Source organism: Podarcis erhardii, assembly GCF_964252035.2.
Source record: "Podarcis erhardii genome assembly, chromosome: 7".
Taxonomy (NCBI): Eukaryota; Metazoa; Chordata; class Lepidosauria; order Squamata; family Lacertidae; genus Podarcis; species Podarcis erhardii.
Window position 1 is genome coordinate 32,659,729 of NC_138511.1, and position 25,384 is coordinate 32,685,112.

The window sequence follows — 25,384 nt, forward strand, 5'->3', positions numbered from 1 at the left end:
ACCTCCTCTTCTCCAGGCTAAACATGCCCAGCTCCCTTAGCCATTCCTCATAAGGCATCGTTTCCAGGCCTTTGACCATTTTGGTTGCCCTCCTCTGGACACGTTCCAGTTTGTCAGTGTCCTTCTTGAACTGTGGTGCCCAGAACTGGACACAGTACTCCAGGTGAGGTCTGACCAGAGCAGAATACAGTGGCACTATTACTTCCCTTGATCTAGATGCTATACTCCTATTGATGCAGCCCAGAATTGCATTGGCTTTTTTAGCTGCCGCGTCACACTGTTGGCTCATATCAAGTTTGTGGTCAACCAAGACTCCTAGATCCTTTTCACATGTACTGCTCTCAAGCCAGGTGTCACCCATCTTGTATTTGTGCCTCTCATTTTTTTTGCCCAAGTGCAATACTTTACATTTATCCCTGTTAAAATTCATCTTGTTTGTTTTGGCCCAGTTCTCTAATCTGTCAAGGTCGTTTTGAAGTGTGATCCTGTCCTCTGGGGTGTTAGCCACCCCTCCCAGTTTGGTGTCATCTGCAAATTTGATCAGGATGCCCTTGAGTCCATCATCCAAGTCATTGATAAAGATGTTGAATAAGACCGGGTGTCAGGTATTTAGCCGTGTTGGTCTGCCATAGTCAAAACAAAAAAACACACACAAAAATCCTTCCAGTAGCACCTTAGAGACCAACTAAGTTTGTTATTGCTATGAGCTTTTGTGTGTATGCACAATTCTTCAGATATACATGCACATGAAAGCTCATACCAATAACAAACTTAGTTGGTCTCTAAGGTACTACTGGAAGGATTTTTTTCAATATTTTTTTTGTTGGTATATAGTGTAAGTGCAATTGGCTTTCGTTGTCATTCAAGATGGCATTGGCCTTGCTTCTTCGGTGCCTGAATCTGAAACATTCACTTCTTCCTTTGTTTTCTCCCCTGGACATTATATTGGTATTAAGAGGAAACTTCAGTTACAACAACCCAGTAAAGGAGGTTGCCAGGGGAAGCAAATTCTATTGGCAGCCAGAAGTACATATGAATCCCATTTCATTCCTTTCTTCCACTCTGAATGAGCTCCGTTTTTGACACAGAAGGTGTCAGCCACTATAATCAAATTTAAAGAGGCAAGTGATGCTATATATTCACTGCTCCAGGAGGAGGGAGGGGGAAAAAGATATTCACAATACAGTCATAATGCCTATAAACCCATTATAGTTTAGCACTAAGTCCCAGGATTCAGCTCTGACCAACCTGTTTATGAGGAAAATAGCATTGTGAATGATACTTCCTCAATGATATGGTATGCACCTATAATTGACACCTATTTCTGTCTTTCAACAATTCAGATTTCCAAATCAGGATCCTAACAAAACACAATGGCAATCTGAGAAATATCCTGGCTTGGTTTTTTTGTGGGTTTTTTAAAAGTGTGATAAGTAGAAACCTGCAGAGGGGAAAAGATGAAGGCTTGCTCCGCTTCCCTTATAATTGCAACCGAAAAAATGATTTACATAAGAGAATGAGTGATGCTGACATACCATCAATCCTGCTGCTTCCCCTTGTAAGTCTCAGAGAAGCTCAGTTTGCCAAATTCAAATGACCCGCAATGCCATTTTGTAACTATGAAGCCATGAAAGTCGTGTTGTGTAAAGCACTCCTCGGAGAAAATGGTGAAGGATGCTAATTTCTTTTTAGGAAAAAAAACTCACAAAAGTTTTATATCAAGGTTGAAAGCCTGGTGATAACAAATAAAGGCCATGCAGTGCTGTTTGCTGTTTGTTTGTTTGTTTGTTTGTTTGTTTAGTATATCGCTCTCCATCTGAAGCTCATGAGGCAGTTCACAACATAAAAATACAAAATGAGAATTCAAAATGCAAAAAAAAAGAAAAAAGAAAAATAAACCATAACCACGCTCCCTCATATGCGTTTAAAAGGCCATAGAATACTTAATCAGCCAAAGGCCTGATTATAGAGAAACATTTTTGCCTGGCGCTTAAAAATATGTAATGAAGGCACCAGACAAGCCTCCCTGGGGAGAGCATTCCGCAAACAGGGAGCCACCACAGAAAAGACCCATTCTTATGTTACCACCCTCCAGAACTCTCATGGAGGGCCTCAGATGATGGTTGCAGGGTCTGGGTTGCTCATATGGGGAGAGGTAGTTCCTACCACATCTGCAGATGAAAGGGAGAACTAGAGCTGACACCAGCATATTGCTGACAACGTACGCTAAAACTCTGGATGACTCCACACAGCTGTTTCATGTAGATGTTAAACAGCATAGGGGATAAAATTGAATCCTGAGGAACCCCACATTGAAGGCTGCACAGGGCCAAAGAGCACTCCCCAAGCCTCACCGTCTGGCAATGGCCATCCAAGTAGGACCGGAACCACGGCAAAGCAGTGCCACCCACCCCCAACTCAAACAGCTGCTCCAGAAGGATATAATATATGTTATTATATGGTATTTCAATATGCTATTGGAAAGCCACAGAGAGGTTGAAAAGAATTAACTGGGGCATATTTCCCCTGTCTCTCTCCCAACAGAGATCATCATACAGGGAGGCCGAAGCAGTTTCTGTGCCAAAACCAGGCCAAAACCCCAACTGAAATTGATCTAGAAAATCAGTTTCCTCCAAAAGCACCTGGCTTTTGATGCTAACCTTTTCAGGTAACAAAGACATCCGGTACACCACACTGAGTCAAGCACAGAAAAGGTCTAAGGTGACATAGTTTTGTTTTATGACTTTAGTCCCATTTGCACTGTACATTTAAATCGTACTGTACCACTTTTAAAAGTCATAGCTTCCTCCAAAGAATCCTAGGAAGTATAGTTTATTAAGGGTGCTGAGAGTTGTTAGAAGATCCCAGTTTCCCTAGATAATTATTCCCAGAGTTCCCAGGGAAGAGGGAATTGTAGCTCTGTAAGGAGAATGCTAGGATAGCAAGCCTGTGGCCATACTGATGTTGTTGGATTCCAGCTCCCATCAGCCCCAGTCAGTATGGCCAATGATAAGGAAGAATGGAAGTTGGAGTCTAACAACCTTTGGAAGGTCGCAGTTGCCTTACCTCTGACCTAATGCACTTGTCACGTCCACAAATGGGATAGGTAAACTGTTAGCACTTTTCCTTGTATTCCTTAGGTAAAGGTAAAGGTACCCCTGCCCGTACGGGCCAGTCGTGTCCGACTCTAGGGTTGCGTGCTCATCTCGCTCTAGAGGCCGTGAGCCGGCGCCGTCCGAAGACACTTCCGGGTCACATGGCCAGTGTGACGAAGCTGCTCTGGCGAGCCAGCACCAGCGCAGCACACGGAAACGCTGTTTACCTTCCCGCTATTAAGCGGTACCTATTTATCTACTTGCACTTAAGAGTGCTTTCGAACTGCTAGGTGGGCAGGAGCTGGGACCGAACGACGAGAGCTCACCCCACCACAGGGATTCGAACAGCCGACCATACGATCGGCAAGTCCTAGGCACTGAGGTTTTACCCACAGCGCCACCCGCGTCCCTCTTGTATTCCTTACTAGTGGAATATTTCAAATGTTTTCCCCCTAAGTGATAGTTTCCACCTCTACCTTTCCACATGAGAACTGATAGTTCTGTGTGAATATTCCTCCTCACTCTAGCCTGGCATTTCACATGCCTCTGTTTATTTACTGTACAATATATTTAAAGCTTTCTGGCAATACATACAGACTTCTCGCATGCTCTTTAATATTAGCATCTGTCAATCAAAACAGAAAGCACCAAATAAAAACATTATGTTATATGTTAAGTTATAGTTCATTTCTGTGCTGCCTATCGGCCACAAAGATCCTTCAGTTGCAGAAATTAAGTCGTTCCAAGTTACCAGGTGGAGAGAGAGAGAGAGCGCTTGGCAGAGAATTCCCACTTACTTCAATGGGTGCTCAAGACACAGATCATGTGCAGGATTCTGCTCTGAGCTGTTAATGCCTGGAACCTTCATAATTATTGAGTGTGTAATACAGGGATTGTAACAAGCCTCTTTTGCGAGCTGCCCTGGGCTTGTTCTCTGAGCCACATCAAGCACTAAGTTTAAACGAAACTGCTCCCAAGTTTCCTAAATGGTTTAATAAAACATATACTGACTGTAATATTCAGTTTATAGTAGAAAACTATCGCCCCTTGGTTTGAAAAATGACCTCCAGTTGGCAATTTCACTCTCAGCTTCATAGATTATAGTCCACTGTTGGTCATTTACTCAGTCCACAGAGCAATACTTTCACATAACAAGCTCAAACGGCAATCAGTATTTGTAGGCTGCTCCACAAACTGAGGATAATGCACCGCAACACATTCTATTATGCAACTAAACAAAAGGAATAACAACCTGGTGACTCTGACACAGAGAGAAAAGGAATGCTCATTCCCTTAATGCTGAGACATCCGGCGGGCGGGTTTGGAGGGTGGGAAGAGAATACATTTCTTTTGTATTTTTGCAGATTTCTGTTGCCTTTAATGTGTTCAATGCAAAATAAAAAGTCTCTAATTCGATTCTCTTTTCACTAATGACATTTGGCTTTGTATCATCTTAAGTCTATTCTTATTTTAATATACTACAGCAAAAGCTAGATCCTATTAGAGCTGATCAAATTTAAGAAAATTAGTGAGATACCCTAAAGTTATAAAATTTTGATCGTAATAATGGATTCAGGGCTCAGCGTTGAACAGGCACTTTCAAAGACTGCTCAACTACCCTTAGAAAGAGGAAACGTTCAAGTCTGGGGCTGATGTTGTACATCTGCTCCTACATGGTTTCAATATCAAAATGCACCTCTGAAAAACCAGGTTCTTCTTTAGAGAGACCTAATAGGGCAGACATAAGCACATGTGGTGAATTCTTAGAACTATTTGGGAGATCTGCCTCTGCATTTCACTTCAGGTTGTTCAGGAATCTGGAAAAAGTACTGTGCAAGTGAAGCCCACCAAATACACACTTGCAATATAACAGGTGGCTATCCTCTCTAGCTATCCCTACAGGCAGAGTAGGGCTTACAAGATGAAGACACATGCAGAAAGCTGCCTTCTGCTGAGTCTATCTAGATCAGTACTGTCTACACCAGGGGTAGAAAACATTTTTCAGGCTAAGGGCACATTATCCCTCTGGAAAGCTGTTGGCATCTGTCTTCCAGTAGTGAGTGGCCCAGATGATACATAATCGCACATAGAAAGAGAGCGTCTTCCTAAGAAAACAGGGAGATATATTTAAGCTTCCCACCACCCTTTATCTGTTCTAACTGCAAAGGGCATCAGGAACACTAATTCCCACAGAAAGCCCTGTCACACAGCCATTAAAGCAGTTGGAGCATATAATGCCAATCCTGACCCAACTGCACTGCCTAACAATTAGTTTCCAGGCCAAATTCAAAGAGCTGGTTTGGACCTATAAAGCCTATAAAGCCTTAAATAGCTCAGGACTGCAATACCTCAAGGACTGCCTCTCCCTATATGAACTGACTCCCACCCTGCAATCATAATCTGAGGCACTTCTTCATGTGCCCCCTACATAGGAGGTCCTGAGGATGGCAACACAAAAACAGGCCTTTTCTGAGGTGGCTCCCTGCTTGTGTAATGGTGTCCCCAGGGAGGCTAGTCTGGCACCTTTGTTACATGTCTTTAGGCACCAGCAGAAAATATTCCTCTTCTCTCAGACCGTTGGCTAATTAAACAAACTATGGCCTTTTAAACAGTGTGTGTGTGTGTGTTGGGGGGGGGGCTTGTTTTGTTTTTTGTTACTATGGTACGTAACACAAAAATGCAGCTACAAAATGTGTGGACTCCGAACACATGTCTGTTGAGACATTCCCCCTCCTCAGCTTTGGCATTCTTGCAAAAGACCTACTTCCAATACATCTGGGCTGCATACTGAGTGTTTCCCATCTCGGAGAGGTTGCCATATTTTGAAGAGCAAAAAAAGAGGACACATTTGCCGACTTCTACGTTTAACTATAGATCACTATGATGACTCTACCCATGAAAAAGAGGACATGTCCTGGAAAAAGAGGACATATGGCAACCCAGCTGTCTACACTTTCAGATGCTGTAAAGATATTTTCCCCACCAGTAGTGTCTGGAGCTCTGCCACTGAACTACAATGTATAACTGCTTGCTACTTTGGTTCTTGCATTTAGCAGCATGCAGGTGCTAAACAGAGTGACTTAGTTACTTCCTAAAAGCAGGTCAAAAGTAAAATTAGATGGCATGGCTTAATAAAGGTGTAAAAGGGATACATCACCAATCAAATCAGTATTCTTGTTTGCGCTCTGCTTATACCATAGACAGCCTGCACCACGGCAAGCACAGGCTCAGTAAATGGTGGGCTAGGAACCTTTAATTTCTTCTGTCTGAAACATCCTTCCTAAGTCTTTGGTTTAAGGCCTTGTATTTGCCTTGCATATCTGATTTGAGTTTCATCCCTAAGTCAATTTAAAGTTTGGATTATAGGATGATTCAGTATTTATAGCAAAAGAGGATGACCCTTTATGTGAAAATTCAGCACTGGATTTACATGCTTGTCTCATTAATACTATTGGGCAAATTAGATGATACAATTTTATGATTTAGGAAAAGAGCCTTTTAGTTTGAGAAGTAGCAATTTCCTTTTTAAAAAACATCTTTCATTTTTAAAGCAATAAAAAGTGTCATATATGTCCCATACCATAATGGATTAATTAAGGAATATTATGTTTATCCTAAGTCCTGACCAAGTTGTAGATCTTCATAACTCACTCATAAAAATTAATGCATTTTCCAACGTTCCGTAATGATATACCACCTATTTTCTTTGCCATACCTGTTCAGAATAAATTGTTCCAAATTGGATTATTCTGAGGCACAGCAAGCAGTATTAAGAAAATTACATTGTTATTTTACAAATTCACGGAACCATGCACCAAAATCTTAATCTTCTCACTATGTGTTTGAACTGTCATGTTACTCCCACTATTAGGATATAATGCTGGTATTGACATACCTACTTTTTCTTCAAATCTAATACAAGGCATGCACACACACACTGCCCTCTACACCAAGCTTTGGTGTGTTTATCATATTTATATACATATATATATATTTAAATATTTGCTATTGACTGTTCATGCAGGCAGTACAAAAATCTGCATGCAGTGGCTCATTAAACCCTCAAATTTCCAAACTGACAGGCAAAAAATAAAATAAATCCCCCAAATAATAATGTACAGATGTTCCTTATTTAAATTAGCTGTTTGGCATTTAATGCTGCCAATCTCATATGTGATCAAGTTTGTGAATTTCCAGGTATTCTACATTTTGCAGCAGGGTTATTTAGCCTCCAGTTGGATTATCATTCCAGATGATTGAAATAGATAATTGTTCAATAAACAGCAAATGTTAGGTGGCTGGGGTTATCTAAGGGCTTCAAATGGCCAGTTATATTTTTATTACTCATTAACAGCATCCTTTTCTTCTGCTGCTAATATTGGTTGCTTCCTTTTGTACTTTAATCTACAATATCGCCTCAAAAGTAATTTGCTTTTAGTTATCATTTGCAAAGTAATCCTATTCTCAAATATAAAATAGAAATCTTATTCTCAAATCTTTTCACAGGCAGAATCTCTAGCTAATTCACTATATTGTGTGAGTTTGGGTGATGTATTCACTTGGCATGTCTCCCCTCACTTCCATTACAATCAGGAACAAGCAGCTGACTTATCTGTGAAAAAAAAGTGCCCTGCAGTCAGAGGAGGCTGGTTCATAAGGGTAAATGGGACTCTGCCCCACAAACCCCAGTCTGCCTTCTTACCTACATTAAATCAGAGGGCAGTGTTGCCTGTCATTGGCTCTAGACTCCATCTGTCATTGGCTCTGGTTCCTAAAACTGTAGGTATCTCTTCCTTCTGCCCCACCAGCCTCAATGGGCACCAGCAACCACAGCTTTTACTGAAAGTATGCAAATCAGCAGTAGCACAGTTTAGGTTCACTGTACCAAATACACACAGTTTAGGTCCCCATACATTTAGAAATACATATCTTTGATTTAGTCCATAATGTAGTAGACCAGCCCTGCTGCATTTGTGGACCTACAGCTCATTCTTCTGAGATCACTTGTACAGTAATCTCTGTGCATATGGAAAACTGATTAGGACTCCTTTTAAATGTGTTTGTGAGAGGGAAATGCTATTGGTTTGCTTTGTTTCTGTTATCATTCTTGTTTCTATTTTGTATTTGTATTCCGTATTTCTGTGCTGTGAAGCACCCTGAGATCTTTGGATGAAGGATGGTATACAAATTTAATAAATAATAATAATCTGAGCTCTGAACCAACATACCCTCCAACCTTTGTCCGATGAAAATAGGCACATCCTAAGCAAAAGCAGGACATCCCAGGATCAAATCAGAAACCGGGATGGCTTCTTTAAATCCAGGACCGTCCGTGGAAAATAGGGACACTTGGAGACTCTGGAACAAGTTGGATTAGGCCTTGATACAGGATGGTGTTGTCCCTAAGCCCATGGTGCACTGAAGGGAGAATGTCAAGAGAATCTCAAGCCCAAAGGCCAGAAGTGGCCGTCCAGGCCTCTCTGCTGGGGAATTTCTCCAAGTCACATCCCCTTTGCAGACAATCCCCTTACCATGCCTCCTGCACTCTCCTTGAGGGTTTTTGCCTGGCTGCAATGCATCCTTAAACTCCAGTTATCCTTCTTGCTTGCCTGCTGCCTCTCTCCCATGTCTGGTAAACAGCATAAATAGGGCAGGGAGTGAGGTGGAGGAAACCCCATTCATCACACAAATGCTGTAGCATGGGCTGATGCCTCTAGGTTCTACAGCACAGTGCTATGATGCAGCAAGGCTTGGAGGTCTAATGTGGATTCATTTCAGAACGGCCTCACCTCACAGAAAGTTTGGGATCTGTTTATTTATTATTTATTCTACTTAAAAATGTTTGTATACCTCAAATTATTTATTTATTTTTTAAAAAATACCAAAGCTGTTTATGACAATTATATCTATACAATAAAAATCACATAAAATTTTTAAATCACAGATCATCAGCTAACTATTACAGATGTTTTCTTAATTGTCTGCATAAGCCTAGCGGCATGGAAAAATATTCAACAAAAACATTTAAAGGTTGAAACAGAAAGCACCTGCTGAATCTCTATTGGAAGAGTATTTATTCCACAGGACTGGGTCAACAACACCTAAAGCTTGCTTTCACGTCAATATGAAATGAGCCTCATCCACGCAGGGGATGATCAACGGTGCTCCTGCAGACGATCTCAGTGACTGAGTTGGGATATAAGGGTTCAGGGTTCAGGCAGTACCCTGGACCTCAGTTGTTCAGGGCTTTGTAAATTAATACAACTCAATTAATACAATCTGAAATGGATCAGCATGGGCCCAAACTGAAAATTCATTGTACCTTCTACCCCACTTCTCTGTGCACACATTGGTTTGTGCAGTTATATTTGAAATGCTCATGGAGTTTCTGTTATTCAGAAAATACTCTGCACACAATCTCTGTACATGAAGACACTTCCCCACCCTGAACATGAAAAAGAAATTCCTACACATTTGGACCTAGATTAATACAGAAGAAGAAGAAGCCTTCTTGAAGCAGAACACTTTGCATCCCACCACCCACATTCAAATGCACAGCTATCATTAGCTATTATTTTATACAAGAGTGCCTTTAGGGACAGGAAGTCTTTAGAAATAAGATATTCAAAATAGTATATGGATTTCTATATTTTGTTAAATTTAAAATCCAGTCCAACAAAAACAGCTTTCATCTTCCTTAGCACGCCGTAGCCAACATTCTCTGCCTACAACTCAGATTATCATTGTTTCCATTGTATAACATGAACTGACCCAGAAAACTAAAAGGATAAGGAGCTGGGGGGAGGGGGGCTTGGTTTATACTGTAGCCAAAAGTTCACAAACAACACAGTTGGTGTATCACATAGCAACCACTTGGTGCCTATTATTAAAATACAGCTGTGGCATTGGGGAAAAAATGTCGCTCACAGATTAAAAAGCAGAACTGTGATGATGTGTCTTTTAGGTTTATATATCAATCCATGTCCTTTTGTCCTGATTAGCTTTGACATGATCAGTTACTCATATAATTCACATAGATAAATAAATTTTTCCTCAAACAGGACACTGTCCATTTGCAGGTTTCCATCAAAGTTTAGAGTCACACAGGTAATTATTATCTTATGCATGAGAGACAAGAAAAATGGGTAACATTCAGTTGGTTAGTCATGTATATCTCCCACCTGCATATTGTTTTTCCTTCCCTTTTGCTCCAGTTTAGTCTAACACAACACAGTCCTGTAAGAACATAAGAAGAGGCCAGCTGGATCAAGCCAATGGTCCATCTAGTCCAGCATCCAGTGGCCAACCAGATGCCTGTGGGAAACCAGCAAGCAGGATTCAAGCACAAGAGCACCCTCTCCTCCTGCAGCTTCCAGCAACTAGTATTCAGAAGCACTGATGCCTCCAACTGTGGCAGCAGAGCACAGCCATTGTGGCTAGTAGCCACTGAGAGCCCTCTCCTCCATGAATTTGTCTAATCCTCTTTTAAAGCCTTCTAGGTTGGTGGCCACCACTGCCTCCTGTGACAATGAATGAATTCCATGACTCCAGTCAAATTCAGCTGTGCAGCTATACCTGTGTTGTATTTATTCAAAGAAGCAGTCCTCGGTAGCTCAGGGAGGGGGGAACACTCCCAAACTCCAATGCTTAGGAGTCTTGCCAAAGTGGAGACCACCCACTCTTACCTGGATACCCTGTCTAACACCAGATGCAAGGTATGGGGCTAGAGATAGGCTAGAAAACCCTCCCTTGATTTTAAATGGGTAGGGTAGAAAAGGCTGGTGTGGTAGACAGCTCTTGCAAACAGGAAATAGTAAAGAAAATAATTACCAAAGACAGAATTTAGGGCAGGCCTCAAATATGGAAATTACCAAGCAAAACTCAAAATGGACCTCAAGGAACTGTAGAAAGAGATGAAAAGGAAGATAGATGCCACCCCAGTGATATGCAGCATCCTACGCTATATTTGAGGGCTTCGTTTGAAAAATCTCTCAATTACAGTAATTGTTCCATTACATGTCATGTTGGGAATGATTAGCTCAAGCTTCTCTCTATGATTCTTACACAACAGTGCACACAAGTAGGTGTGCAACATTTCCCTTTTGTTTGATATATCATTTTGCAGCAAAGAGGTTCTTCATATTATTTTCTCAGCTAACTATGTGTTGCCTTAAGGAAGTAATGTAAAAAAGGCAATACCACCTACAGTAAATAAAAAGTGCCTAGTGGATTGAAGAATCGAAAAATGCAAATGTCAATGTGGTTCCCAAGGCACCTCTTTGGAAGACTCGCCCTAATCCAAGGAGAGTGTTTGTGCTGCTTCCGTCTTCTGTCAAAGCAGAGTGAAGTGATGAGGAGTTGTAATAGTAGTATTGCTATCATCATTCCTCCACCCTTCACCCTGAGGTCTCAGGGCAGATTACAACATCAAAATACAATATTAAAAACAACCTATAATCACAAAATATCAATGGGCCTACAAATATACACCTCAAGCGTCAAAAGCTAGGGCAAAGAGGTGCATCTTCAGCATTCTCCAGAAGCTGTATAATGAAGGTGCCAGATGCACCTCTGTGGGGAGGCAGTTCCACAGCTTAGGGGCCACCACGGAGAAGGTAGTATCCTGGACCACCACACAGCCCAGTCTCTGAGGGTGGAGGAACTACCAAGAGGGCCCTCTCTGCTGATCTCAGCACCCAAGAGGGTCTGCAGGGAAGGAGGCAGCTTTTCAGATATCTGGGGGCCTAAGCCATTTAAGTAGATGAGGGTCTGGAAGGTACAGAATCCAAAACAGGAATTCAGAAGAGGGAAGGTTGTGTTGATGAGGAGGCTGTGTCCCAACACTCTTATATTCTATATGGAAATCTCTGTCTGAGAGAAAAATTCTTGCTCACCCGATAAACATGTGGTTATGAAGAGATTTGAACATAGCTAACTACCTGTTTTTAAATTGTATTTTATTTGTGTTTTTATTTTCTGTAAACCACTTAAAGGTTTTACTGCAGTCAAGCGGTATCTAAATACAGTGGTACCTCGGGTTAAGTACTTAATTCGTTCCGGAGGTCCGTTTTTAACCTGAAACTGCTCTTAACCTAAAGCACCACTTTAGCTAATGGGGCCTCCTGCTGCTGCCGCGCCACCGGAACACGATTTCTGTTCTCATCCTGAAGCAAAGTTCTTAACCTGAAGCACTATTTCTGGGTTAGCGGAGTCTGTAACCTGAAGCGTATGTAACCTGAAGCGTATGTAACCTAAAGCATATGTAACCTGAGGTACCACTATACTGCTAAATACAATAAATGAAAACTCTCGAAATCAGTGGCTTTGTTTGCACATAACAGTAAGCCATATTCTGGGAGTGGGGAAATCTTGTCTTACCAGAAAAGAGCAGCAGTCTGATGCACACACTCAATTGTGCCTGCTCTGCTGCTCATTCGCAGTAAACTATTCCTTGTTTCAGACAATGGGTTACCCTTATGTGTGAACCAGCTCATTGTTTCTTGGTGTGTGCACATGAGTGCTCATCTGAATACATACATGTGAGTCACAACATCCATAAGAACAGCTTGCCTATCACAGTATGAACCTGTGTATGATAAAAGTTTCATTTGTTACACATATATTAAGATGTGTTTGTGTTTGTTTGTTTGTTTGTTTGTTTGTTTGTTTGTTTTTAGCTTTAAAATACTTCTCTGTCAAAAGAACTTCCCAGACAGGCATCCAAAGTCCAGAATATCCCTTACATTTTGAAACTTGTTTTTAATTACCCATTCAAACCTAAAGAGAAATAAAGGTAACATTTCAACTATTAACATTTATCCTTTGAAAATCTAGTTAAATTATCTTAAGCAAATGTGTGTGTTTTGGTTTGTTTTTTTAGAAAAAAGAGGGGGAAATCTTTAATGAAGAAGATACACTACCTCCAGTATTTTTCCCTGTGTGTCAAAGGATTCACCTAACAAATCATAATCCACAAAGGTACAACCTTCCCCCACTGAGGCAAAATGCATACAAAAAAAAAAAAGATTGCTATGGCAAAGAATTGTGAATTTCATTAAATATGTTAACGGGGGGAAAATTCAGCTTTGAAAAATAGTAATCCTGTCTTTCAACAAAAATATTATAGGAAGCTATGAATTTGGTAGATCTGAATAGGCTGTTGGTACATGTTTTACTAAGGTAATATAATGGCACACTATTATTAGATCACATTAATCATTACTATGCCAAAGGCAGTGACAGCCCCACTGAAAAGGATTGAAAGGGTTGGTAATGGATATAAATTACCCATTGTGTGATAAAAGGATTTTTACTAAGAAGGTAAGAATAAAACAGCAAATTTCTAATATAACTGTTGTGGGGAGAAAGAAAAAGGGGGAACCAAAATAAAAGTAATCCTCTATTGGTAATATCCACAAAAATCAAAAAGTAAGCACTTCTTGAAACAAGATAAAGTCACATTTTTTTTAAAAAAAAAAGTATACTGTGTGAAATTAATTTCTTGGCATCTAATATCGCTATCAGTTTAAATGGTTTATGGGATGATCTCTAAGAAATATGGTCAAAACGAAAGGTAGATTTTGCTAATTACAAGTAAAGATAATTTTATGTAGATACATTTCAGCACCTCAGCAGGATCAAATATGGACTGCCGGGAACCCCAACATTATATGCTTGTTTTATGGGATCTGGCTCAATCGTCCCATTTTCTTTATGCAAGAAAAGAAAACCACACAATAGCACCAAGTACTTAATTCTGTATGCAACAGAGGCCTTTTCCAGGTAAAATTTCTTTTTTTAAAAAATCATTATTAATAATACTAAGAGTGGACATATTATGAGGTATGTGCCTAATCCACATATATATAATCCACATTAGCCTTGTTTACAGATTATAACATGTTCCTGCTGGGTTACAAACCTCAGCTAGAATGTGATTTGCCCACATTCTGTAATTATTCCAGAGTAAGTTTAAAAACTTAAGCCAGTCCTTCAAGAACCCCAATATGGAGATTAGCTATAAAAAAGATAATGCATGTATTTTCATCCTATTCTTCTACCAAAATGTACCTTGAGTAGCTTTACTAATATGGGCAGAACCTGCTGGTTCTTTCTGAATTAACATAGGTGATTCTAAAATGAATTATAGTTCCACCTCATAATTATTACAGACACCATTGCAGAATCTGAATTAGACACGAATTGGCCCCTGGCAAACTGAGGGTGTCATTAGGGTGCCCTGTCAGAGAGGCCTTGAGGCATTCCTAGGCATTTTGGCATTGTGGAGAATATAACTGAGAGGCTTATCCTGAGCCTTGGAGAAGGCTTGACTAGGATTGGGAGAAAACAATTATCAGCCCATAAGCACCTATGGTGCGGAAATATCTAAGCATGCACAGCAATGTCTTAGGAACAAAGCAAGCTGCCTTGTACCAGTTCAGATCATCAATCCATCTTGCTCAGTATAGTTTACCCAGACTGGCAGGAGCTCTCCAGGGTTTCAAGCTGGAATTTATCCTAGCCCTACCTGGAGATGCTGGAAATTGAACCAGGTCCTTCTGCATATAAAAGCAGATTCCCTTCTCAGGTCCTGGAGAAGGCCACAGTATGAATAGATTAGGCTCTTCCTGCTGTCCCTCCCCCTGATGATTCTGTGGAAAATACTGGTGGTGGGTCCCAGATCCAAGCAAAACCTCATGGAAGGTCCAGGGTGTCTTTCTTATATATTGAAGCTACAGCTTCTATGTGACTAAGAAACTAAAGCTAGCATGTCCAAGAGGACTCTAGTCTGAACAATACTTGTTGGCCCACATGACTGTGTGTGTTGCCATTCAAAGCCATATGGGTAAGCAAAGGGGAAGCAGAGAGGAAGTGATCCCTTGCTAGCCAGGTGTGAACCTGACAAAGTTTTCAGATGCTGGCACACACCAACAACATCATGATAGCTATACACAGACCTAGGAGAGTCATAAGTGGGCTAAGCCCTTCATTGGATCATTGTTGTCCCTTGTATACTCTAAGCGTGGTGTCCAGAGATCACAGTTTCAGTAGCATCCCCAGCTATGACAATGATAGCCCAAGTTTACTCTGAGGCCCTACTTGAATTACAGTACTAACGTGTGAAGCATGGAGAACAACCCATTCCAGTGGGAAAGCACAACTTGTGGGCAACTCAAGGAGATGCTGACCAGCTGAGCAGTTGGGGGGTGGGGGTGGAAACAGGCAGAAAAACTGACTGGCGGGAGTGGGTTTCCAGAAGACAAGGGAAGGTGGAGGCAGGTATTTCAGGACCATGGAGAGAACCCAGTCACAAAACAAACAATTCCATCAGGCCTTCAGCCACCTGAGCCCATTAATGCTTCTTTGGCCTCACTGCCATTTCAAGGCTCCACCCTATGGGTAAGAAGTTCAGAGTAATAGAAAATGAGCCTTCCATCTAACCTGTGGTCCACCACTTAGTTTGTCTTCGGAAGTGGAAGAGTCAAAATGGATTTTGAGTTGAAGCTCAAATTTGACAATATGCAAGAAGATTTTATAATACTAAACCAGTTAATATAGAATATTAAACCAGTTTTTCTTTCAATATACACGCACCATGCAAAGGTTCTAGGCATTAACTTGGGGACATTCATTCATAAAATAAGAGAGTCTTTTAAAGCACTTCTTACCAGGTTAGTCCAACATCAACAGATATTTCTCCTGGCTGTGGGATCTTCTCAGAGATGTAAGGTAAGTACTGAAGGTCAGGAATTGCAAAAACAATACCTGTGAGAAATTTAAAAATGCAAAGCCATTGTATTAAATCAAAATCAATTCTATCTAAAACAGAAGCTGTATTAGAAGTGTCAAAATAAAGACCAAATCAAACTAGAACATAGACTTTGAGGATATGATGGTTTGGTTCTTAGGGACAGAATTCCTACTATTGTATAGGGAAAATATATTCTCATATTACACCAATGAACTGGAATAAATTTTCCTGACCACTTCCCCAAACTAGGAGAAAATCATGACAAGTGTAAGAGAAATGCAATTATTTGACAATGATATCCTAATCTGTCAGAGAAACTTTTTTAAAAAGTTCTGTAAGTTGAATATAAGTAAGTGTCCAGCCATGGACGGTTATAATTAATATACTTCATATGAAGAGAGAGCAATATCAGACATCATAACTAAGACACTGCCTGACTTAGTCTAACAAATTTAAGATTGTTACATTTAAAAAACAAGAAGAATTGACCCAAATGTTTTTTTAATAATAATTTCATTTTAGGATGTCTGCAGGCATTAAAGCCAAGGATCCTCATTATATTACTCCAGAGATTCCTCAGTGATCCCTGTTTACAAAATCAAAGGTTGTGATCAACATCAACTAAAGTAGCTGATTTGTTAAGCTACCAGCTGTCTGTAGGGTCGCTGTAACCTCGGGACATCAACTCACAAAAGCTTGCAAACAATTCATTACCAAGAAGGCTGCTTACATCACTTAGTAATCCCAGTGACTTTATGTCCAATACATATTCAAATGTGCAAAAATGTTCTAAGAAAAGATCTGAAGCAGAGTATTCAATCCTTACTCAACTCCAGAAAGCCTGAAGAACAAAGTTACAGGAAGTTGTAAACTGGAAAATCAACAGTTAGTACATTGAAGGAAAGCACAGCATACAAAGTGAGTGCAAACCATAGGATCATTAAACTCCAAATATTACTATTAATTTAAAAAATTGCTATCCCATCCTTCCTCCCAAAAAAGTCAAGAGCAGCCAGGAGCATGTAGTAGATGAATAGCCTAAAATTTAACATAAGTTTAAGTTGCAAGAGCCAGCCAGTCATCTAGTAATGAAAAAGAATACAAGCTTTACAACACACCCAATTTTGGGCACCAGGCAAGATTGGGTTCAGTTAGTACTTGGATTGGGGGAAAGAATGCAACCTTTGTAGCACAATGTAAGACGAGTTGTATTCACCAGTGGTCCAACACCAGCCCCCAGATTGCAAAGAATTTCTATTGACTTCAGCCAGACAGGTGAATAGCTTCTTTTGCAGCATTGCTCCTGCCCACATCACCACAACAAAGCACAAGCTATGGCATAGTTTGGCACCCAACCACAGCATACCACCACTGATATAAACGCAAAATCTTAGGAGACCATAATTCAGATGGCAGGGCACAAAACAGCTTGTGCTCTTCACACACATAGGAAGCTGAGCACATTGCAAAACAATTATCTGTCTGGAACCCGAACACAGCTTCATGCGTAAGCACCAGTCTGGCAAACCAGAGTCAAGAGGGAACTGCTTGCAGGTGAGTGACCAGGCTGGTGGAGAGAAACAGAGGGTGATGTACCATCTCTGATTAGAAATGCCATGGATGTCTGAAGGCTTTCACCACTGTATGTGCTTTTCCAAATAAATACATTTAATCAATTAGCTGCTTTGTACATTTTACATTTTCAAAGATAAAAGAGGCAAGAAAACCCACAAGTTATCTGTTACTTTTCACTACCATGAATATATATATTTTTTCCCAATATAAAAAGTGTTTGGGGTGTAAAAACAAAACAAAGCATTACTGTTTTGAATGAGTCACCTTATTTACTCTGCTCCAAATACAAGATACAACTTGGCATGACAACTGCTAAGTGCAACTGAATCATTATCAAAGTGAACCATTCACAGTGGGATCTGGTGTTAAACAGGGTTGTGTTATTTCCCCAAATCTATTCATTATTTTCATTGCCATGATCCTACACTTTGTCGAAGGGAAACTCCCCATTGGAGTAGAAATCATATATTGAACAGATGGAAAGCTCTTCAATCTGAGCAGACTGAAAGCAAAGAGTAAGGTTCCATCATAGAGCTTCAGTATGCTGATGACAACGTAGTGTGCGCACACTCAGAGGATGACCTCCAAACCATCCTAAATATCTTTGCAAAAGCTTACGAAAAGCTTGGCCTATCACTCAGCATACAAAAAACCAAAGTGCTGCACCAACAAGTACAAAATAACCCCTCTGTAGCGCCACAGATCCAAATCAGTGGTGTAACGTCGGAAAATGTCAATCACTTCTCCTACCTAGGCAGTTATCTTTCCACAAGGGCTAACATTGATGCCGAAATTCAGCATCACCTGAGCTCTGTGAGTACGGCTTTCTCCCGATTGAAGTGCAGAGTGTTTGAGGACCGGGACATTCACAGGGAAACCAAAATGCTTGTTTACAAAGCTATTGTACTACCAACCTTACTGTATGCTTGTGAAACATGGACCACTTATAAATGCCATCTCCAACTCCTCGAAAGAGTCCATCAACGGTGTCTCCAAAAAAATTTACACATCACTTGGGAAGACACGTGAACTAATATCAGTGTCCTGGAAGAAGCAAAGATCACCAGTGTTGAAGCAATGATTCTTCAACATCAGCTTCGTTGGACTGGTCATGTTGTGTGGATGCCTGATGATTGTCTTCCAAAGCAACTACTCTATTCTGAACTTAAAAATGGAAAGCATAATGCTGGTGGTCAACAAAAGAGGTTTAAAGACTGTCTCAAGGCAAATCTTAAAAAATGTAGTATAAACACTGACAACTGGGAAACACAGGCCTGTGAGCGCTCCAGTTGTCATGGGCTTTGCAGACACTCGAACTCAGGACGCAAGGGAGAAACGTGCTAAGAGGCAAATCCACACCATGATCAACTCCCGTGCGGAAACCAATGTCCCCACTGTGGAAGGACATGTGCATCCAGAATTGGCCTCTACAGTCACTTACGGACTCATTGTTAAAACCGTGTTTATGGAAGACAATCTTACTCTGCTACAAGTGATCACCAAAGAAGCAGCAGCAACTGAATCCAAAACTGTATATATTTGATCCCAACTCATAGTTATTTCCAGTATGAAAAGTGACATAAAATCTGGTTTTCTGGAAGAGATGCTACCTCATATTCCTGCAAAAGCTTTTCAAAAGGCAAGATGCCAGGTCATGTCTTGCAAAGGCTTCACTTTGAATTACATCCTATTCCCAAAGCACTTTTTATTTCTGATGATGCTGAGGATACCCAATTATGAAGTCGGTCTTGGTTTGATGGGCAGGGTTTTGACTTGCTCATTTTTAATGACAACAGTGTGATTTACCCAAAATCCATGTTTTTACCTGCTGGTGTTAGTTTCTCTTCGTCATGAAAAATTAACAGCAGCCCTGATGGATCAGACCAAAGACCCATCTGGTCTCCCATCCTGCTTCCAACAATGAGATGCAGAGTGTTGAAGCAAAAGGATTGTGAGAGGATAAAGAGGAATAACCCCACCCCAAATCCATAATTACCACCCTCAGCTCATTGTAGAAAAGGTGAAATACAATTATAATTCATAATTATAGCTGTCCCCATTGTTTTTCTCCTCACGATGCATATTCAAAGGCATACTACCTCTAGAGCTGGGCTTTTCATTTAGTTAGCATGGCTAATAGCAATCAATAAAATAGCATTCATGAAAGAATGATGAGATAGTCCAAGATTAAAATAAAGTTATTAGGATACTAGTCATTTTATTTATATAGCAGAGAACTGAGGGCACTGGACACTTCAACTAGGCAGTTTGAACACAACCTGTAAAAGGTTCTCTCATGCTCCTGAACTCAACAGGATAATTCTCCCTTTGTAATCACAACAACAATAGTAATATAATCCTGTTTGGTGCTAAACACCTGCTTTGTGCCGCACTCTTACCAACCAGCTGGCTGGGCAAGCCCTGCCCTTTTGGTCAAGCCCCACCTTTACATGTATGACATCAGGATTGGCCCATGGGCTGGAGGTTCCCCACTCCTAATCTAGAGATACAAAAATCAATCTCAGGAGCTGAAGTTCTATTGCCTTGCCTCAGGTAACAGTGCAACCCTGTAAAAAGCTGAAGGCAGTCCTGAACACAAAATGTAAATGAATGTTAACGTACTGTAAAATACACACCAGAAATACATGGAAAAATGAGAAACACGGTAAGGCTGAATTAAAGTGCAGAAGGAGAAGCAGCCACACCGAAGTGCTGGTGTTAGTTGGCAACTTTGTTATTGTTGAGTTTGAGACTGGGAAAATGAAAAGAAAAAGTGATATTCATTGGCATGAAATCACCTTTTTTTAAAATGGGGGCTTCTGTGACATTTGTCTTTCCTGCAATTGATCAATGTTGGGATGAAAAAAGAAGAAGCATTAGATTATTGTAATGAACACTGCAACTTCCCACATGGCCTTGATACTGATCAGCAACTTATGAATGCATGCACAGGGTCTTGCATTGGGGGCATTTATTTCTGGGTGTTTTTTTCCGCATGTTACATTGGTCACATTATATTGTCCACACATAATTTGCCAGAAAGGCTTTTCAACACAGTTTCCAATAACCATTACGATACATTTGACACTTGCCCATGAAACGTTAGCTCTGAATGCCAATTGCAGATGGAGAAAAATTGATTCATACTTTTATAGAAAACAAATATCCAAGTTACAGATAAATTCTTGATGGTGTAAAACTGTTACATTAGTCACATCTTTTAAAACGCAATTAAGAATGAAGCGTCTAAACTTCCTACGGCATACTTCTGCGTTACTGGTATATGTTAACTTGAAGCTAAATGATTTTAACTGAAACACAAAATATTATGTAAAGAAGTTTACAAATGTTACATTTGGTCAGCATAGAACTACCCTATAACATTGTTATATAACAACAGGAAGGCTTTTTTTCTTTTCTTTTAAAAGCTAATCTGTTGTGGTGGTTGCTTTTAAGATTACTGTAGCCGGGGGAGGGGACTTTTTTATTTGGCCCCCTTACCCTGTTGATTCCTAAACTCACATGTAGTTCCCTACATTCCCCCCTCAATGCTTTGTTGTTAAGGCTGAAATGCCCTGTCACTCTAGCTTCTCTCAATTCTAGTAAGAGGGTCCAATTTCAAGAGGGATATATCTGTCCAGCTTGCACTCCCAAATAACTCAGCTCATGACAGAATGCAAACATCAGCAAGTGTGAACTAGATTCTAAGTAGATTCCAATTAGAAGTGATTAAAGGGATTAAGTGCTATGTAGCTTTCTTTGGGAGCACAGAAGTCTAATTCAGTTTAAGCCTGGTTAAATCTACACTTTTAGTTCCTTTTCCTCTCCTTTTGTCTCTCCATTTGAACCTACATGTTTGGTTTAAAGGTTTTCCATTTTTTATCTCCTGGCATGAAGGTTCTCCAAAAGCAGGCAAGAATTATTGCAACTTGAAGGATCCATGTGGCAAGTGTGTCTCTGTATTATGCCTCTGTGAAGCCATGTTTCCCTTTGAATAATGAAGGCTGAGAACCAGACTTCTACAGAATAAGTGATGCTGTGCCTTCTGTTTCATTTAACTGAACTAAGGCTATGTAAAACCTCTTCTTTACTTGCACAGATATTTCCACTTTACCACACACTGGGTTGTATCCAATGCAGCACTAAGTCAAAGTCACTCCAGCAGAGAGTTTGCGCAATCTGTTGCACAATGAATTCCCACCAGCACAACTGTTGCATTGGATTCCTCTGTGGTGCAATGTTAAAACTCATCCTAGCACAAAAGCCCTTGCACTTCTGGACAGAGAATGTTGGATACAGGATAATGGAATTACGTGTTCATTCAAAATACTTATCCTCAGAAGGATTTTCAGTTAAATTCACTGTTTCATCCTGAATTTGTACGATCTGCTATCATGAATCATGTTTTCCATTAAACTGCACAAGTGCCATCTGCATGTGAAATTGGCTAAATTCTGAAAAATATTCTCATTCACAAACAGAGAGACAGCAGTATAAATGAATGCACATTTCATTCCTGTTGCACTTCACATATGGAAGTAACTTAATGGTGCAAATTAACATCAAAATTCCTCATGTATACTCAGAAGTGGTCCCACCTACTTCCAATAAGACTTACTCCCTAGTGAATGTATTTGTGATTGAAGCGTACATCACAACTTTTACATGTAGATTTGGTGATAATGGATTGTATCCAACAAAGTGTTAACTCAGATCAATGAACCTACATGTCCATTACCTTAAAATGGTCTGCTCTGAATTGGACTAGCATTTCAGAAAACCCAATGTTCACAAACTTGCTGTTTCTTTGGGGCATTATCCTCAAGACTGAAATAAATTCACTTCAGAATCTGAGATCACAGGTATTCACAAAATCCATAACTTAAACGGAAATACCTCTTAAGTATTTATTTGAAGATAAATACAATCTATACTGTGAAAAACAAAAACAGACTAATAAGCTGCTTCTTTGCAGGAGATGTTATTGTCCCAAACAGGTCCTCATTAACCATAGAACAGAATTATTTATTATTTTGATGCCATGATAACTTACTTGCACTAACGTCATTCTAAAGTTTTTAACATGAATAGCGTAAAATAAATATATATTTAATGTGGGTTAATACCTCAAGCTATATATAAAGCTATGGATGTGGCAATCCTAGCCACATTGTAGGAGGGAGAGGAGAGTGTCTAGTGATTGCTCAAAAAACCAATAAAGTGCACCGTGAACCACAGAACATCAATTTATTACAGTACTTTTTTTTATTTAACAAAATTTATATATACTGCTTGCTTGTCATAAGACCTCTAAGTGATTTACAAAATGCAAACAATTAAAATTGTAAATAAAATGCAGTTTAAAATAAATGGTAAGCTAAAAAGAGATTGAAACATATGTGAATTTCTACATTTCTGGATAGTCTTGCCTAAACAAGAATACACTAAAAAGACTACAGCAAAAATGTCTGCCTGGTGTCAATAGGCAGGGAGTTCCAAAATACAGGTGCTGCCACACTAAGATGTCCATTTCTAACAACTGTGGAATTACATATTATGTGGCACCTGCCAGTTCTGATCGAAGCTGCCGAGTGGGTGGTTAAGGTAATTCGGCAAGTAAACTTGTCCCAAGCTGTTAAAAGGCCCTATATACCGATTGCAACACCTTGAACACACTGTGTACTAGTATGTTAAGTCAGATCTGCTCATTATGTATACCATCTGAACTTGAATGAAAACTAAGGAAGGATGAACAAAGACCAGCTCAGGACTTTCAGCAGTTTCCAATGGATTTGCCTATCAAACCTCTTGCTCCTCTCCTACTACTGCCCCTGCACCTTACACAGCTTCTCAGTAGCTGCTGCCACCACCCAAGCCAGGTGGTACTTGCAACTGTTACATATGATGACTTTTTAATATGTTAATATTGATGGTAGTGTTCTTACAATATATAATTTAATTGTAAGCCCCACCTTGGAAAAGATTTATATCCTGAAATGTGGGGCATAAATAATTGCCACAAATAAAGTCTTTAGATTGAGTGTCACATGCAAACATACATCATGCGTGCATAAGCAATTTATGGGTGCCGTCAGACTGGTTTACATGAAGTTGTTATTTTTAGTAATGACGTGGGGGCCCCTCAATGCAGAGTGTCGTAAAACAGGATGGCAGCCAAGACTGGGAAGGTGACAGCCACTGGGGAAAAAGACTATGTACCAGACTCAACTCACCTCCCCACTAGTGGAGGCCAGCACAAGTACGCTCATTAGTACAACAGGGTTTTCCTCCCCTTGGGCACAAAAAAATCTTCCCTGGAGAGTTGGGAAGACCCCCCAGAACACCATGCGGGGGGTGGGAGGAGAATAGGGAAGAATGTTCTATCAGATAAGCAGAATTTACTGTGCTGACAAAATGAACTCTGTAACGCTATGTTGAATTCCACCCAATGGATGTAAGAGGCAATATCAGAGGGATCAGGAAGTGCTAATTTAGTGCCCTTATTGAATTATGTTTTTTTAATTGTATACCACCATTAAGTTTTAGTAAAGCAGGAATGCAACATATGTGGAGTTGCAAATGTATCGTGTTGATATGCTCATCAGAGAATTAAATTATTGTGGCTTGCTGCAACAGTTCTCATATATACTGTATATATATGGCAAAGAGTTGCACAGAACCTGAAAAAGAAGCCAACTCACATACTACAAGCACATGTGAATAAGCTATAGGGAAAGGAAAATTAACTGTTTAAACCCATGACAAGAGTTCTAAATACATAAGTAGAAGAAATCACCTAACTCATTACTTTAAGTATAAACATATTAGTAGTTATCAATAGTGTGGCTGTGAACTTTAACATGTAGGCCAGCCTTTCACAACCTGGTGCTCTCCAGTTGCTTTAGACTGCAACGCCCAACAACCTTGAAAGCACGGCCAATGGTTAAGCATGATGGGAGTTGTAGTCCAACACATCTGTGGGGCAGCAGGTTGGAGAAGGCTAGAACAGACCCTGAGGCAGAGACAATAAGGAATGCTAAAAGAAGTGAAATGGATTTATTTATTTCAGTGTTACCCTGCCTTATCAACACGATGCACGAGAGGTTTGAATAATTAAATCAAATCATGGATCTAAAGGTGCTGTTCTAGGACCAGAGTAAATTCAAGACAGGAGATTTGATGGAGGTGGGAACAAGTTCTGTGTACTAAGATATAGAATATGTAAACCAAGTAGGAAGGACAGACAGAGTACCCCTTTCTAACTTCAAGAACCCTAGAGACATTTTTAGTTATAAACCAATCACAGGAAGGGCCAGTAGATTCTGTTTTGGATCAAAGCAACCAGTAAATGTGCTCACTGACTCTCTCTCCCTCACACACATACACATACAGTTAATGGGTGATCAGCTCCTGAAATATAGCATTGTTCAGCTTGCAGTATCTGTCCTCAGCCCAAACATGTCTTCCGTTCTCAACAACAAAGAATTATAATAGTGTCTGATGCATCCTTGCCTTGAACATTACTTATGTATATGCATTGTAAATGTGGAATAGTGTCCTATAAATGCTCAGGGCTGCTTTCACTTTAGTGAGAGTTAACATGCATAAATAAAGAAGAGACGAGGCCCCCTAAAGCAAGATGTTGAAATCCACCACAGTATTCCCCCATTATTCTCTAACATCCCAATAGCACCCTATAAAGCAGCAAAGATAGCACCACAGTCCCTAGGCAAGGGATACACACACACACACACACACATATATGCTATACATGCTATATAATGAGTGTGTGTGTGTGTGTGTGTGTGTGTGTGTGTGTATACATGCTCCAGCTCTGCTCCTCAGTGCACAGGAGCTTGCCTTTCTTTATGCTTTCTTACAACATTTTTCTGAGATCCCCGGTAGGTCTCCCCGGGAAGAAAGTGGGCAGATCCTAGCACTAAAGCTGTTGCCCATCAGCATA

General features: G+C 40.2%; 1 protein-coding gene across 3 annotated transcripts in view; it reads right to left on the reverse strand.

The window, feature by feature from the left end:
• Positions 1-25,384, reverse strand: part of ZNF536 (zinc finger protein 536) — a 453,952-nt gene that overhangs the window by 354,690 nt on the left and 73,878 nt on the right. Inside the window, exon 1 of one of the 3 annotated variants that reach the window (XM_081870149.1) lies at positions 15,764-15,786. The exons of the other annotated variants lie outside the window; for them this stretch is intronic. The gene's annotated coding sequence lies outside the window, so the exon portion shown is untranslated. Of the gene's footprint in view, positions 1-15,763; positions 15,787-25,384 lie in introns of those variants that run through there. 3 annotated transcript variants of the gene reach the window in all.